The sequence below is a fragment of the Haplochromis burtoni genome, unplaced genomic scaffold, assembly GCF_018398535.1.
Source record: "Haplochromis burtoni strain Fernald_Lab_line unplaced genomic scaffold, NCSU_Asbu1 Contig_11, whole genome shotgun sequence".
NCBI classification, from domain to species: Eukaryota; Metazoa; Chordata; class Actinopteri; order Cichliformes; family Cichlidae; genus Haplochromis; species Haplochromis burtoni.
In genome coordinates this window covers 4,063,452-4,072,083 of record NW_024582372.1, presented here as the reverse complement: position 1 = coordinate 4,072,083, position 8,632 = coordinate 4,063,452, and the positions used below count along the sequence as shown (strand labels likewise).

The 8,632-nt window shown below is 37.4% G+C and overlaps 1 protein-coding gene across 5 annotated transcripts in view; it reads left to right on the top strand.

Moving 5' to 3' along the window:
* Nucleotides 1–7,398: 7,398 nt before the first annotated feature.
* Nucleotides 7,399–8,632, top strand: part of ush2a (Usher syndrome 2A (autosomal recessive, mild)) — a 213,748-nt gene continuing 212,514 nt past the window's right edge. The window contains exon 1 of one of the 5 annotated variants that reach the window (XM_005915042.3): nucleotides 7,399–7,457. The gene's annotated coding sequence lies outside the window, so the exon portion shown is untranslated. The other 4 variants (XM_042214207.1, XM_042214198.1, XM_014340152.2 and 1 more) reach the window with 4 other exon arrangements.

The following is an 8,632-nucleotide window of genomic DNA, read 5'->3' as shown; positions in this document are numbered from 1 at the left end:
ATTCAAATGCAGCTGAGAACAGGTGAGTCTTCAACCTGGATTTAAATAAACTGAGTGTTTCAGCTGATCTGAGGCTTTCTGGGAGTTTGTTCCAGATATAAGGAGCATAAAAGCTGAATGCAGCTTCTCCGTGTCTGGTTCTGACTCTGGGAACTGATAAAAGACCGGATCCAGATGACCTGAGGGATCTGGAAGGTTCATACTGGGTCATACTCTAAGTTAAACCATAAAGGAAAAGTCTGTAAAAGACTGTAAAAAATTGAATAATACTGCCTGAAGTCCAAACAGGAATCCAGAAGAGAGGCAGCTTTCCAAAGTGTTGTCACGGTCCTTGGTCTGGTGACCCAGTGTTTATGTTTGGACACTTGGGTCCTTCTCTCACCACTCCACACGTCTGCCACTGCAGCTCTGACAAGTGTTTCCAGAAAATTTGGACTCAAAGAAGAAAAGGAACCAAACAAGTGAAAGACAAGGACCATATAAGATAAGATGAAATAACCAATAAAAGAATAAGTTTACATTTTTAAAAGTTCAAGCTTACTCCTCCTCATTCCATATTTTGTTTTCTTTACATGCATTTTTCAGATTGTAATTCTTGTATACAAATACTGATACAGTTACAGATTTTTGCATGCAACTGTCATATGCATAATTTACACACAGATTTGTCGATATGTATTGTTTTTAAATGAGACCCATTGAGAGATGATTGCAATTGTTAAACTTGCAATCAACTCCAGATTTTCTTTTATCTGTTTGTCATGGAATCAAAAGGGAACTGGTCAAAAATTAAGAAAAATCTCCAAACAAAATGACATAACTCACAGGAGTATACTTAGCTAGGCACTGCGAGGGAGAACAGATGCTCTGACAAAGACTAAAGGAAAGGCAGCACTATATATAAACACAGAAGGGCAATCAGGGGAGTTAAAATAGCCGGCGAAAATGAGACACAGCTCAGCGGAATCAGATGACAAGACAAAGGACGTAAAACTTAAAGCAAAGCAAGCTACGAATAACTATAAAATAAGTAAATAAACACAGACATGAATGAACTTAATACCAGGGAATTGATATGAGAGGGGTGGAAAAAACACAGAGGAAGCTAAATTCTAATAGTAACACAACAAAGAACAAGGCTGAGTACATTAAAGGATACGTGGGAATACATGAAGCAAATATAAACACTAAACAAACCAAATATCATATAGAATATTAAAATGCACTAATATTAAAAAAAGAAGAAGAACAACAAAAGAGATGAAAGCTTTTAAAGTGTCTTTTTATCTATGTTTCTTTCAAATCTGGACTCTTACAGTTACTTGTCACATTTATTCTGTCATTCTTTTTAAGAAATAAACAAATTATGTGCATTTACAGCATACTGGGTTGATTTTAATAGGTGACTAAAAGTGTTGATAGTTTTTGATGTGCCTCAAGCTAATATTATAGCCTTGATGGGGGAAAGGTGACAAAATGTGTGTGTGTGTTTGTGTGTGTGCACGCATGTGCATGCACTTGTGTATGTGTGTCTGAGCCTGAATGATTATATGTATGTGCATTGTCAAGAGAGGCAGGAGGTTAATTCAATCCTATAGAAACACAGCATGGACGGGATTGGACAGCACAGCCCTGAGGGTGTCACTGGCCTTAACCCCAATAGGGGACAGAAAGCGTGCCCACACACACACACACACATGCACACACAATATGGACACTGTGACTTGAGGGTATGAAATGTGAAAAGCTTGGGAAAAGCCAAATTGTTTTTATATCTACTTTCTGGTGCATTTCATTTGGAGCTAGGAGGATAAATGATGAACATGGATTAAAATATATATTTCTATTTATAGAAAATGCTGCATAAAACAAGGACAAGAAAGAAGAGGACATTTAGAGAGAAGCGGTGATGGAGAGCGGTAAGAGGGTTTGAGGGCATGGGGAGGGGACAGGGAAATGGAGAGATGAAGAAAAGAATGAGTGGTGCCTGTGGAGAGTTGGATGTGTGGGATAGGTGCATGGGTGTAGCAGAGAAGTGACCGAAATAGCGAGTATAGACAGCAGGATGACGCAAGCGTCAGAGGAAAATGGAAGAGATAGCCTAAAAATAAGCAAAGCATCAGCACAGCAAACTACATTTTCACTCACACCAGCAAATGTGCCAACAGTGCATGTTGCTTTGGGAGTTTTTTTTATGAGATTAGATGAATATGCATTGTTTCATGACAGCTACTTTAAATAAGATTTGACAAATGGACTAAAAAGACTACAAAAAATTTGGTGAAGAATTTTAATGCTTTAAAAAAAGGTATTACATCGCGCTGGTGCCAAATTACTGTGGAGCCTGATTTTTTTTTTTTAGAGCTTCTAAAAGAAGATGCTGCAAATTTTGATTATCACTGTGATCATATGAGTCATGGGGCCTTGGAAGTGTGACCAGCCAGTGACCAGTACTTTTTCACAGATGATAGGTGTTGATTTCAGGGGGTACAGAGAATACATTTCCCAAAATGTTTAGAAAACATTACCGTTACCACCAACAATCGTTTTTTAAGAGAAAAACTTTTGTGATAAAAATTAATTATCACTGGCATACATACTTGCACACTAAGTGTTGTAATCAAAGCTGGCATATGCACAACAGGCCTTTGTTTTTTCGCCAAAAAAACTTTAAAACCTACTAAGTTATGAGACTTGATTTCACTGCATGTTCCTGAATGGTAATGTTAAACTTTGTATTTATCTATTTTTTTTCTATATAACACAGAAGAAGTAGGTCCACTATTTGGTTGTACTGGAAGAAAAATGACACTTTAACCAAAATATTTAGAAATACTGCATTTTTCTTCATTTCAAAGGATCACAGGAATTCGGGAATTGAACTGAATTACTCGGTGAAAAGTGATGAGTTACTTCAAATAAATGCAGAAAGAGGAAAGGTCAACTATTGGGCAGTACTAAATAAGTCTGGTGTTAAATTGCACCAAATCACAACAACAGTTATCTCAAGGCACTTTATTGCTTAATTGCATTGAGCAAAATTCATATTTGAAATAAACCAGAGAAAAAAAATTAATAGTTGGTGTTGACAGGACATCAAGAAAGGGATAATGCTATAATGAATTTTTGGTGTTGATGCCTTCTATTTGGTGAAGTCTCACTACTCTGTGAGGACTGTAAAAGATTTGTCACCTAATCTAAAGTATGGTGATCTGACTGTCTACTGAAGGTACTGGGTGTTTTGGCTCAATAATGCCACAAAAGACATCTTCTGAATATTTTGTCAATGTGGTATTCCTTGAAAGACAAAGAAAAACATGATGATTGAAAACTGCGCTTTTTTTTTCATAAACCCCTATTTTTTCCCCCCTTGTTGTGACCAACTGGAAAAAATGTTAATTACAACAAAAATATACAACAAACACAGAGACAAACACAGATATACAACTGTATATCTGTGGAGATCAGCAAAGTCTTAAAGTTGCAAGTTAGCTTTATGGGTCTAATGAAGGAGCGCCTTAGGGCCATTATGAAACAAAGGGACCGAAGGACCAAATTACTGAAACAAAGGACGATCCTTTGGAGCTGTAGCCCCATTATCATGATCCTGTCATCACTGGGTGGGTTACCAAATATCATATGTATGGGAGAACAGCGGCCAATGAACAACAAGGTGAAGTGAAGTACCATTTGAGGCACTACACACATCCACAAGTTTTTTCAGTGTATCAGCATAAATACGATGAGAGAGATGTTTGTAATTCTAAAAAAAATGATCTAAAAATAAATAAATAAAATCGGATTTGTGTTGATTATTGGGGTTAAATGATGGAATAAGGCTGACATAGATATTAAAATGCACGACTGTTATTTGTTTTTTAAAAGACTAATTTAATCATTTAATTTAGTTGTTGTTTTTCTCTTTTCTTCTGGTGGTTAGCTTTAATGAGAACAATGTACAGTTGGCATACAAAGTATAAGTATTGCTTCTGCATGAGCATCTGCAGTCACTGCTAGTGATGTGTCATAGTAGATTGTATGCTTTGTGTCATTTACAGTGTGTATGTTATATGTGATGACTAAAAAAAATACTTGCACTAATTTCTGTGTGAGAATTGAATCACCATGCATATGTTTTCATTTATTTTCCTTAATAAATATGTTGATTTTTTTTTTAACTTCCATCTGCTGAACAGTTCTTTCAGCTTGGAAACCTGTTGTCATAATCATTTTCACTACAAAAAAGTGATTAAAAAATAAAACTAGAATTCTAGTAAGCACTGAGAACTCATCAGGGAAGGGTATATTTAAAGCTCGTGCAGTTTGTGCAGAACTGACTCACTGTGAAAGGAGCCCTTTTGCAATGAAAATGAGCTGAGTTTTATTATATTTTAAAAACACTGTAATAAAGATAATGATGGGGCAGAAATCTGATTTTAACTGAGTTATGCAGTGTGTGGCAGGGTTATAAGTAGAGTAGCACAAAAACAGTGAAATACAAAAGTCGTGATTCCACTAATTAATATTTTAAATGTTTTCTAAAAACAAAAATCAAATTACTTAAAAAAAAGTAAAGTAAGATTTGTATATTCAGGTCAAAATAAATTTAACTCAATAAAAACGGACAGTTTGTAAACTTTTTTAAATCTCTTATCTGCTATAACAGTTAGCAGTTGATTAGTTACTCATTCAAGTTTTTTCGAGGGTTTTTTGGTTTTGTGTTTTTTTCCCAGCTAAACAAATCTGTTAGTACTATTAATTATCTGTGTTGGTGTGCTCCACATTTTTATCATGGTTCTTCTTTGAACTTGCTTCGGTGGTTTCTTGTTTCTCTAGTATCTTATAGGAAACTAAAGCCGGTGTTATAGTCTCCCAAACAAAGTATGAGCATGAGATGTTTGAAGAACCATGTTGAGTAGACATTTACACCATGTCTTAAAGTTTGTCATATAATAGGTTTGGGTTTTTTTTAATTGTTTTTTCAAGACAAAATTAAACAATTCTGTAATGCTCATTGTGGTGTTAGAAAAATAACTCACACAGTATAATATATACTGAACCATGAACTGGGACGTTATGATGTGTCTTCTGCTCTGTGTGTGTGTGTGTGTGTGTGTGTGTGTGTGTGCGTGTGCGTGTGCGTGTGTAACATTTGTATATGGAAAACCTAATATTCTGCTCGGCTTAAAGAGAAACATGCAGCCCATCCACCAATTTATTCCACTTTTTCTAATCAGCAGCCAGGCCAAGGATGTCTCCATACATATTCATGCTGCTCTGAAGATTCGGAGACATGATACATTTACAGCCTACATTTAGCATATTAGCCTTAATGTTATTAGACCAGCAAACACAATTTAGCGAAATATAAGTCATACACAAGTAATTTTGAAAATGAGACAATATTAATTGTGCGATTGTCATCCAGTTTTAATCCCGCTTGTGTGATAGCACTTCAATCTCTCGAACTGAACGCGCCTGGCTGAATAAATTAGTACAATCAATGTATCACTAGATTCTTTGTCATGTGGACACACTCTGTGCAAATCTATGCAAATGTCTTATGAGGAGAGGATAAGAGAAACTCTTCTTGGCTAACAAAGCTCTTGATGATCACCGTCTATCTGACACTATGGTGTAATGTCATTTTCACCCTCTCAAAGGAGAAGAAAATGAAAAAGAGTAGGAAAATAAGAGGGATGGAAAACGTCAAGGTTCCAAATCATATATGTGCATGTTTGCCTTTATACTGATGCACAGGATATTTCTGGATGTAACAGTACATTTTATTTTGATACCTTTTAAGCATTATTTTATAGATTTACTTTGTTAAACTACTTGAGAAAACCAGGTAATCCACAAATCTGCCATCATGACAACCTCTTCACAAAAAAAAGAGCAAGTTCCTCAACCCTCCATCATCCCCCACAATTTCTTTCTTTCTTCCTCCTTTCCTCCATTCACTTTTTATTGTTCTACCACCGTCTTTTCCCTCTTCTTTCCTTACCCACCCCTTTTCCTCCCTACCTCTATCCTATAGCCCCTAGCCACCACCCCTCTCCTCCTTTCCCCTCCCTTTGCTCCTCTCTGCCTGGTATTGATTAGAAGGCGAACCTCTAATCTCCTTAAGGTCATTAGGAACACTTAATTAAAACCTAGTTAGAATGCCTTTGTTCAACCAAAGCAAATTGCAGCTGTTCAAACGCGATTAGTATGATAACGCAAAAACTTGTCGGCAGGGAAAATTATAAGAGAGGATTCTTTTTTTTTTGGTGGAAATGTTTACACAATTTAAATGCAGAGCTCTTCAGTACACAAGTCTAAACTACTGTATACTTGAGTTTGTGCCTCGGCTTCTGCTGTGTGTGCGTGAAGGGGATTGTTCATAGTTTGCTGGTGGGTGGACTACGGGATTTTTTTTACATATAACTGGCTTAGACTCGCCTATAGGACTAAAATGTAAAAATGCAACGAACAGAATTTGTTGTGCAGGCCCGAAGAACCGTTTCTGTTGTTCTTTTACTGTCGTACGTGAACATTGTCAGTATTATTCTCTGCCACTCCACTCCACCAACGAACCCCGCCCCTACGGCCTTTTCATCTTGTGCATTTGAACCGGAAATAGAAAATACTCAGAAACTTCACTTTTTATTTATTGCTTATCAAAATTGAATCAGACTCGTTTATCTACATTTTCTCTATATATATTTTTTATTTTAAAATGTGATATTTAAATTTGAATTATGACATAAAATGAGATAAAATGACACGAGTCAGCAATGCACATGCACTTTTTGTATGTAAATTACTACCATATCACATATACAGTTAAATATAAACTACGCAATTTGGTTACTTTTGAATCCATGGCTTCATGATAGACCTACTGGGATAATCAACTACTGTTGATATTTATCAAGGGTCACTCAGTGTTAGTGTGGATCCCCGCTGAGTCGAACTGCTGAACAACCCCTCAACAGCCTTGTTTTTTTTTTTTTTCCAAATTAATGCGTCTCGTTTTCATTATTCTTCATAATTTCCTTCCTTTATTTCAACTGGGGGGCCGGCTAAGTGACCTACGCTACAGGGCTTATTAGTAAATAATAATAATAATAATAATGATATACTAAACTTGGAACTAAGCTGAACAATGCTGATCCATATTTAAACTAAGGTTTACTGAGATGGTTAGCAAAATCATTTATACGATTTTAATGGCTTGTTTATTTTCCTGATTGATTGGTTTATTTGTGAGAGACTGCATTAAATACTTATATAGCGATTTGGCACATAGGTTGAATATGTACATAAATGAATAATATTTGAACGACATGAGATTATAAATGATTTCCTGCAATTCTTTAAGTGGCCGGAGCAAATCAGCGTTGCCTAGCGACCTTGATAGCGTTCCTCTTTTCCTGTGAGAGCCACTTGTCTGCAACCCAGACGCATCCCACGTAGGTGGGGGGTAAAACATTACTACCAGGCAGGGGGTAATTATTTAAATCGCAAATTAATGCCTTGCTGTCAAAGACAATCTTTGGTGTTCTGTAACAGATGCAAAACGGATATGTCGCACTGTTTGCTCTCATGCCGCCTCCGGGGCTCTCAAGTTTCCGTTACTTGGTTCACAACAGTGTAACGTTTCACCGCCGTTACTTTGTGCCCGGTATCCTGCCGCCTCGGGCGCTGCTGGCCAGATGGCAGCTCGCGGTAATCTGCTTAGCAGCGCGCGCCGCATGTTCTGAATGAGAGAGGTAAGACAGAGAGGAAAAAACAAAACAAAAGCGGAGCTCTGTCAAGTTCAGTTTTTGGTTTGCCTTTTTTCTGTTGAACTGTAACAGGCAAAAAATAATTCAAGTCATGTTTGGAAAGGACTATTTTTTCTTCTGGAGCGGCGTCTGTTACCGCTGACAGACAGGTGTGTGGAGGAACAGGTAGCTTGTTTTGTACGACTCATGTCAGAGCAACAGGTTGAATGTTTGTTGGCGCTGCACTTGTGATGGGGAGAGAGCTTTGTGCGGGGAGTCCGCAACGACAGGTAAATCTCATAGACATACCACATATTTTAGGCTGTTATCTGCATAGGTTTACGAATTTGCGCAGCACATAGTCTTGTAGGCGGTTTTAGATAAAGTGTAAGCTTTTCTATCTCCTAACGGATAGTATAGATTGAAGCCTGGACCAAGTAATCTAACACTAGAGATGACTGCACTGCTGGCCTCTTTTTGTGCGTCTAAATGCGAAATTGAAGCTGCTAAGTATTGTAATGAAGAGAGCTTTCCGCTAAGCCTCAATTTCCAACAAACTTGTGTGAAAGCCCGTTTGGTTGGATAAAACCTGGGAGCCAGATGCCAGAGGAAAAAGGGCATGTTTAATTCAATGGGAAATGAAGAAAAGGAAAAAGCAATGTAGCAGTATCAGCTGAGCTGTGCCTCCATCAAGCTGTACATGATAGTGTAGGCTTTGGCTAGGGAATAGCCTGCATGGCATTTCACTCTCCCCAGATTTGTCTCATGTTGGATTTTGGTCTGACCAGGTCTCTCTTTCCTTCTCTCCTTCTCTCTTTTCCCTCTCTAGATTGTAAAATCCTACCTATCATGTGAGGGCTTTGGTTACGGTTTTTGTGTGC